This window comes from Callorhinchus milii, unplaced genomic scaffold, assembly GCF_018977255.1.
Source record: "Callorhinchus milii isolate IMCB2004 unplaced genomic scaffold, IMCB_Cmil_1.0 Scaffold339, whole genome shotgun sequence".
NCBI classification, from domain to species: domain Eukaryota; kingdom Metazoa; phylum Chordata; class Chondrichthyes; order Chimaeriformes; family Callorhinchidae; genus Callorhinchus; species Callorhinchus milii.
The window spans coordinates 8,973-17,944 of NW_024705080.1; positions in this window are offsets into that span (position 1 = coordinate 8,973).

Consider the following 8,972-nt stretch of genomic DNA (forward strand, 5'->3'; position numbering starts at 1 on the left):
GCCAAATACTCGAAACGCTTGATGTTGATTCTAAATGTAGAGGGAAAAACCGGTGGACCCGGAGAAAAATCCACGTGACCACGGGGAGAACATGCAAACTTCAAATATATAGCAGCAGGCGTCAGGGTTGGGTTCGAATCCTCGAAATCCTGCATACCAGGCGAGGGAGTTGACATCTTGCCACCGCGGCGCCCTGGACCGCGTCTGGAGAGACAAGCGAAAAACCTGCCAGTGCTGCCACAGGGGAGCGAGTCGTGGACGCCGCAGTCTCGGGGTCTGGGCGTACGACTTTGTCACGAAGTCATCTCACGGCACAAGTACTCACAAAGACATCCGCGACACCATGGCAGGTAGACTCCTCTCTGTCTTCGGGTAATGTGTACGGAGACCGGCGAGCGACGCGCTCGCCAAGCCGCGCTGGACTGGCTGCTGGGAGCGCCCTCGCCCAACCCGGGAGCAGGAGCGGCTGGAGGAGCTGGAGCAGCGGAGCCGTCCAGACAATTCTGGCGGTCGGTGCCAACGAACTAGACTATTTGTTTTACCAAGTAAGGTCCCCTGAGCTATACATCGTTTGTTCAGAAGGGACCTGGCCACTAATGATAGCTCATGTGGACATCTATAGCAGCAGTGCTCACTGGGCGACGCTGCGGCCCCGTGCTGGTACAGATACATCACCATCATCATCACCATCATCTCATGATGATGGTGGTGATGATTATGCACACAGCGGCGACTTGGCACAGACGCGTGAATTATTAACGCTTTCTATTAACTCACTCTGTCTGTTCTTTGGTTTTTTCGGTAAAGTCACGTATAAAAATAAAATAATAAATTAAATAATAGCATACGACGTTTCGATTGCAACACAAGCAATCATCATCAGGTATAATGAAATAGCGAAAAAACCAAAGAATAATTCCTGCAGTCACGAAAGCTCCAAAATTAAGATTGAACCACTTCTACGGGGAAGTTCCAAGTTTACCTTTTTCTCTACCTCTCTGGGTTTCTTGTTCTCTCTCTCTGCCTGTATATTTAGTGTAATTTTCTCTGTCTACACTCGTTTTGTATCGTTCTTAGGTTCTGCTCTGTCTGTGTGTCTCCGTTCCTCTTTTTTATGTTTTGTCTTTCTTTGGAATTTTCACACTTAAATTCTAACTTAGCAATCTTTGAAATACGTAATCGACCAGGCAATGCGTTAATTGTGTGTTGACCGACTCTCTGTGTCGTTTTACATAACATTTCGATACTTTGCTAGGTTATTTAATTTAGTGTGTTCTGTCTCCCTCTAAGCCTGCTTACCTTACTCCCCTCCCTTCGTACTCATTGACATGTAAATGTTTTCCCTACCCCCTCCCTCTCTCTGCCTCCGCCCCCCTCTGTCTATTTAAGGCCACCCCACAGAGACGATCACCTCTCTCTGTACCTGGGTTGCTCTCTCTATGTATCTTGGTGATATCTGTCTGCTTATATGTCTGTCTATAGTTTTCTGGTTATATTCTATGTCGCTATTTCATTATACCTGATGATGATTGCTTGTGTTGCAATCGAAACGTCGTATGCTATTATTTAATTTATTATTTTATTTTATACGTGACTTTACCGAAAAAACCAAAGAATAATTCCTGCAGTCACGAAAGCTCCAAAATTAAGATTGAACCACTTCTACGGGGAAGTTCCAAGTTTACCTTTTTCTCTCTCTCTGGGTTTCTTGTTCTCTCTCTCTGCCTGTATATTTAGTGTAATTTTCTCTGTCTACACTCGTTTTGTATCGTTCTTAGGTTCTGCTCTGTCTGTGTGTCTCCGTTCCTCTTTTTTATGTTTTGTCTTTCTTTGGAATTTTCACACTTAAATTCTAACTTAGCAATCTTTGAAATACGTAATCGACCAGGCAATGCGTTAATTGTGTGTTGACCGACTCTCTGTGTCGTTTTACATAACATTTCGATACTTTGCTAGGTTATTTAATTTAGTGTGTTCTGTCTCCCTCTAAGCCTGCTTACCTTACTCCCCTCCCTTCGTACTCATTGACATGTAAATGTTTTCCCTACCCCTCCCTCTCTCTGCCTCCGCCCCCTCTGTCTATTTAAGGCCACCCCACAGAGACGATCACCTCTCTCTGTACCTGGGTTGCTCTCTCTATGTATCTTGGTGATATCTGTCTGCTTATATGTCTGTCTATAGTTTTCTGGTTATATTCTATGTCGCTATTTCATTATACCTGATGATGATTGCTTGTGTTGCAATCGAAACGTCGTATGCTATTATTTAATTTATTATTTTATTTTTATACGTGACTTTACCGAAAAAACCAAAGAATAATTCCTGCAGTCACGAAAGCTCCAAAATTAAGATCACTCTGTCTGGTGTTGTTGTTGTTGTCGTATCCCCAAATCTTGTAACTCAATTTTAACCCACTTCCCAATATGGTATCGACTTGCAAACTTTGTATACTTATGTCATACTGATGACAATACTAGAGTCTATCATTACAAATAAAAAATAATATTTTTAAGAAATCTTTTTTATACCTTATGTTTCGGCTTGGGTCTAATAGTCCACGCTCAACTGACGTTGGCTGTAAATCACCACGGCCCCTTACGTTGTGGCAAGCCTCGGGGCCATTTCCTGGAGTCATGGAGTTCTGCCATTACTCGTACGGTACATTTCATTAAAGGGTGTTTTAAAAGAAGTATTTTTAAATATTATTTTTATCATCCTTACTCAGCCTGTGTCCGCATGCAACCCCTTCAACGCGTGTGAAAGTTACAATTTAGCGGAGTTAATCATTAATAATGGGGCGCCATGGTGGCGAAATGTTAACCATCTCGCCTGGTGGGTTCGATCTCGACCCTGACGTCTGCTGTATATTTGTAGTTTGGATGTTCTCCCGTGGTCGTGTAGAATTCCCTCTGGGTTCTGCTGGGTTTGAGAGTAATTGGCTGCCGCTATAAATGTGCACGTGGTAAGTCACACGTGAGAGGTCTTGTGGTCAGGTCGCTTCTGAAGAAGAGCTACATCGCTCAGTGCGCCTTACCTGGTAAAACTAAATAAGTAATATTTAGAAATACTTAAAAAAAACACACTTTAATGAAATGTATGGTATGAGTAATGGCTGAACTCCACCGACTCCAGGAGGTGGCCCCGAAGCTTGCCACAACGTAAGGTGCCGGGTGATTTACAGCTGTCAGTTGAGCGTGGGCAATTAGACCCAAGCCGAAACATAACATATTAAAAAGATGGTTTAAAAATATCTTTATTTTTAATGATAGAATATAGAATTGTCACCAGTATGACATACGTATACCAAGTTTGCAGTCGATACGACATTGGGAAGTTGGTTAAAATTGAGTTACAAGATTTGAGGATACAACAACAGACAGAGTGAGTTAAATAAAAGCGTGTAGTAGTAATATAAACACGTTGAGTGTAGATTAACAGCATGAGCGAGGCAGTGGGGAATGCTGACATCACGATCTACGTGTTGGCGAGCGTCGCGAGAGGTAACGAAGGGAAACGCAGCGAGCGCTCTACCTGCTGCTTCCTTGGCGACTGCCGCAGCGCTGATCCCACAGCGGCTCCCAGCTCCGACTTGAGACGACTCCCAGCTCCGACTTGAGACGGCTCCCAGCTGAGACTTGAGACGACTCCCAGCTGAGACTTGAGACGACTCCCAGCTCCGACTTGAGACGGCTCCCAGCTGAGACTTGAGACGGCCCCCAGTGGGGCTCGTCAGCTGGGACAGGGTACGAGGAGGAGCATCGACAGCATCGCGTGCATTGTCACCGCCTCCCCCACCACCGCGATGTGCCACGGGGTAGTAGCGGTGCCGGTGGGTGGCGCGGCAGGCGGAGAGCGTCGCCTCGGACACCGCGACGCACGCGGCCCCTTGAGCCACAGGCCACATTACGCATCATGGTGTCATTGAAGTTTCGTCGTTAAAGAATGTCTACGCATCCAGCATGCGCTAATGGCTGCCCTCATGACAAGACACGGCATGTTTTTTGTCTGTGTGTGCCACTGCTGGTCGTTGTGTACCAGGGAGCAGCATCGTTGTGTTTCACCAGCCGATTGTTCCCTACTCAGCACGGGCGGAACCAGTTGGGCTGGATTCACGTCAGCTGCTTCGTGTCCTTTGGAGATAATTATAGGTGCATGCTCATTTCATTCATGAAGACTTTTTCACGTTACATTTAATCGGCATCTCCCCATACTATGAAAACAAACACATGCTGTAGAGAGTGTCGTGGGTGCTGTTTCAACGCTGTTCCATCACAGCTGGACACAGGGATGCTGGGTATATTTTTACGACTGAAACATCAAAATACCCAACGTTTAAGAAACCCACATTTTTCTGATATCAGAAGAAGGCTGCCACTGGGGCAAATGCGTTTTAGGGTGAAATTACATTTGATAAGATGCATTAATGTACACAGTACATTTGAACAATAAGAATACTCTACTCTTTGGTTCTTTCGGTAAAGTCACGTAGGTATAAAATAAAATAAATCACGTTTCGGGCGCAACACAAGCGTCCGTCATCAGGTGGGAAGTTTCAACGCTGTGGGCTCACGAAATAGATTTTTTCCAAAACGGAGGTACTTTGCAAACCTACCGGCTACCTTCAGAGATTGTTCATGAAGAGTATGGATTCCTGCAGTCACGAAAGCTTCAAATCAATAAGAATACTACAGCATTTATATAAAAGGGAAATTTGTGAATGTGTGTGTCTGTTCGAAATGTTGAGCATACTTCCCGACATGCAACAAACTTGAAATTGGGCATGTGGGTAGCTTCCAGACTGTACACAATGCAAAAAGTGTAAAAATAGACTTTTGTATTTTTTGGGAGGGGGGGGGCGCAATAATGCATATATTTTGCACGCCAGTGAGCGGTGACGTCACACGTCATGTCACCCGCATGCGGCAGCGTCACGCAGTGTGCCTGCTGACGTCGCGCATCCCCCCCCCACCCTCCGCGTAGGCCGTCTAATAATCCAAGACAAGAATCCAAGTCTCGGGCGAAGCCGGGTAGTAAAGCTAGTTACTTTATAGACAATTCACCGTAGGAACACAACACCAACCAGTTAGAACACCATGACAACACAACACCAACCAGAACACCATGCCAACACAACACCAACCAGTGAGAACACCACAGGAACACAACACCAACCAGTTAGAACACCATGCCAACACAACACCAACCGGTGAGAACACCACAGGAACACAACACCAACCAGTTAGAACACCATGCCAACACAACACCAACCAGTTAGAACACCACGCCAACACAACACCAACCGGTGAGAACACCACAGGAACACAACACCAACCAGTTAGAACACCACGCCAACACAACACCAACCAGTGAGAACACCACAGGAACACATCACCAACCAGTTAGAACACAGGAACACAACACCAACCAGTTAGAACACCACGCCAACACAACACCAACCAGTTAGAACACAGGAACACATCACCAACCAGTTAGAACACAGGAACACATCACCAACCAGTTAGAACACCATGGCAACACAACACCAACCGGTGAGAACACCACAGGAACACATCACCAACCAGTGCGAACACAGGAACACATCACCAACCGGTGAGAACACCACGCCAACACAACACCAACCGGTGAACACCACAGGAACACAACACCAACCAGTTAGAACACCAGACAGAAATGAACGTGTAGAAGACCTTCACAACCAATGATTATTAATGTTTTGGTCTGATCGTGCAAGCTCTTCAATCTGCACTGGATGTACCACAGAGGACACATCATTGTGACCGCTTCTTAAAATTCAATCTCACATCACCTGATGCGAGAAGAAATCGACATTGGACTCTCTTCATTCATAAAATCCTTTTTGGCAAATGTGCACTATACTTAGCTAATTAATTTACTCCATTGTCAAACCCAGGAAAACCTAAGACGTCTAATTGCCTTCTAACTATCCCTAGGATAAGAATTGGAAGAGGCGACAAAGCCCTTGCTGTTGCAGCACCAACGTTTGGAACAACCTCGTTTCCTATTCTCTGGGTCTTTCGGTGAAGTCACGTAGATAGGTTCAAAGAAAATAAATACGTTTCTATCGCAACACAAGCGGTCGTCATCAGGAAAGAAAACGACCGCTTGTGTTGCGATCGAAACGTAGTTTTTTTTTTGTTATTTTCATTGAACCTATCTACATGAAGTCCTGCAGTCACGAAAGCTTTAAATCAAGATTTAACCTGAGTTTCCTCACTTAACATCATAAATATTCCTTAAAATATCTTGAAGCAGAAGATTGGTGCTGGAAACAACCGCATTTGCCAATGTGATTTGTAACGTTGATCCTTACCTGTGTATCGATAGGTAAGGATTTAATGTGCATTTAAATTGAGGGTGTGTTGTCTTGGTGTGCCTTGGGCTGTTGTTTTACTGCCCTGCCCAAATTTTGATGTAGTGTTGAAACATCGTCAGGAATGTACAGAATGTACTTGTACAATATGTACTTATACAGTATCTAATAAAATATTTGACTTTTTTTTAGTGACCGGCTCACCTTTTATTTACATTTCTCTATCACGTTTGTGTTTTGTGTTTTTTGTAGTAACTTGCTTACCTGCCCCTACTGGACATCTGTGAAAAAGAGCTTCATAGCTCATCGGATTCTGATTATGAAGTGAAATGTCTCGTACAGCCTCCTCCACCTGACACAGCCGGTGAAAAATGTCGTCGTGCGCAAACGTGCGCAAACGTGCCAATGTCTGACTGCCTCCGCAGCACCACAAGTAAAACTGGACATCTGTGAAAAAGTGGTAAGTAAGATTCCGACAGCTAATCGGATTCCTTCAGCTTAAACAAGATTCTGAATGTTGGAGAACAATCCACAATTATGGCAACTACCCGATTATGCTGGTTGTAACTACCAGCAAAACGCTCGTGCACTCAATTATTCAGCGTTGTGTGGATCGCTTTCCAACAACCACACCGGTGGTGCTGCTGCAATAAGAAATTGGCACGTTTGTGTAAGCGAGAGTTCACCAACGATCGCCGATCAGTGGGATAGGCTCCGCCGCCTGGGCCATCAACCAATCAGAGGGATGAGCCGAAATTCAAGGGCGGTGCTCAAAGGCCCTGGGGAGTACCCATCTAGAAGGGTCGGGAAGGGGTGTGGCTGTAGGGGGGGCTTCGTGACATAGGTCAGGGGATATAAGGGGAAGCCGGAAGGGGCTCGGGGTCAGTGTGCGGAGTCAGGGAGCGTGACCCCGTCTCGTGCCTCCGGAACGCCAGCGGCCACGTGGCGGGTCGGAGGCTTCCTCCTTGTGAGCCGCCTGTCAGCGGCGCGCAGGAGCGGGAGAGGGTGTGAGAGAGCTGGCGCGAGCGACAACATCTAACCGCGCGGGAACGGGAGTGCAGCCGTGTCAGATCGAAGAGCGCGGAGCTGTCCAGCTGTCAAGGAATTAATAAATAATAAAGAAGACACAAGTTACAGATCATCGTCGCAGTGGTTTATTACAAGTGGTGTCAGAAGTGACTCTTGAACTTGGACGAAGCAGTCGCTGCAGTAATGTCCAAGCATCTCAAGAAAAAGAACCCACCTGCACCGTTTTCGGACGATGATGACCCGCTCAGCCAAGACTTGACGGCCCTGGGTGCTACGGACCCGGTTGCCGCGACCGCGGCTGGCTCGACCAAAGGACCGGACAAGGACGTCGGCGCGGAAGACGGTTGGTGGCGGCTGGCGGAGCAGATCGATTCTCTCCAAGCTGTTCTGCTAAACCTTGTCACGCTGGTCGCCTCGTCTGCGGCACCAGTGCCACCGCGGGAAACGTTGCCGAGTGGAAGCGAGCAGGGCTCCCGTCTGGCGGTCTCGGAAGGACTGGCCGCCATCACGATCACGGCGGGCGCCACGTGGCGCGAATCCGCCATTTTGGGCGCGGTCGCGACACCTCATGCATCTTCCGGCACGCTAAATGTTCCTTCGGTTCGCGACGTGCGTGATGCTGCTGGGGGGCCGCCGCGTACGGTCACTCAGTGAAGAAGGTTGGCGCGCCGTGTCATCGCGGCCTCGTCGGGGTCCTCCACTCTACCGGGTACTATACAGGGGGTGGACGTTCGGATTTTGGTCGATACCGGGGCGTCGGCAACTATTATATCTGACGTCATCTTCCACCTCCTGTCTATTCCGGCTTCACGGGTGCGACCGGCTTTTGACGTGTGTATTTCTGCTAATGGGGGGAGTATGGGTATCATTGGACAGGTGGAAGTTCATATCGCCATTGGTAATGTAGCCGCATCGGGGACGGTTTTGATTTCATGATCGTTAGCGGTGCCCTACTTGTTGGGCACCGACTTCCTTCGTAGGATGCCCATTAAGGTCGTTGTGGATCAAGACTGTTTGGAACTGCCGGAGGGCCGGACAATGTTTTTTTTAAAATCACGGCTGGGTCGCCCATTGCCGTGCTTTGCCGTGCAAGCAATAGCGGATGTCACGGTAGAGGTTCCACCTGGCGCACAAATGCTCATACCCTTACGTTATTGAAAACAGTTTGGGGAAGTTAACGCATCGACTGGAATTCTGCTGTCCCCGTCTAACTCCGTCGCCAAGAGTTTTTCTTTTGTCGCCGCGCAGACGATTGTCCGCGCTGGCCAGTCCCTGTTCTTACAAGTTCTGAATGGGGGCCCGGACGGCGTAGTGGTCCCGGCCGGTGCGGTCTTGGCTCACGCCACCACCGCATTTATGGACTGCGAGGGGAGTGGTCCACATGTTTTGGCCGTGGGGGCAAGCCACAATGCTAATTCCGACGATCGGTGGATCGCAGAGCTGTGCTGGGAAAATTCATTGCTGTCCGGCCGGCAGCGTGAGGCGCTATGGGCGCTACTGATGGACTACGCCAATGTCTTTAGCCGGAACGATCTTGACTTGGGTCGTACGTCACTCTTATCCCATCACATAGATACCGGGGTGGCGAGCC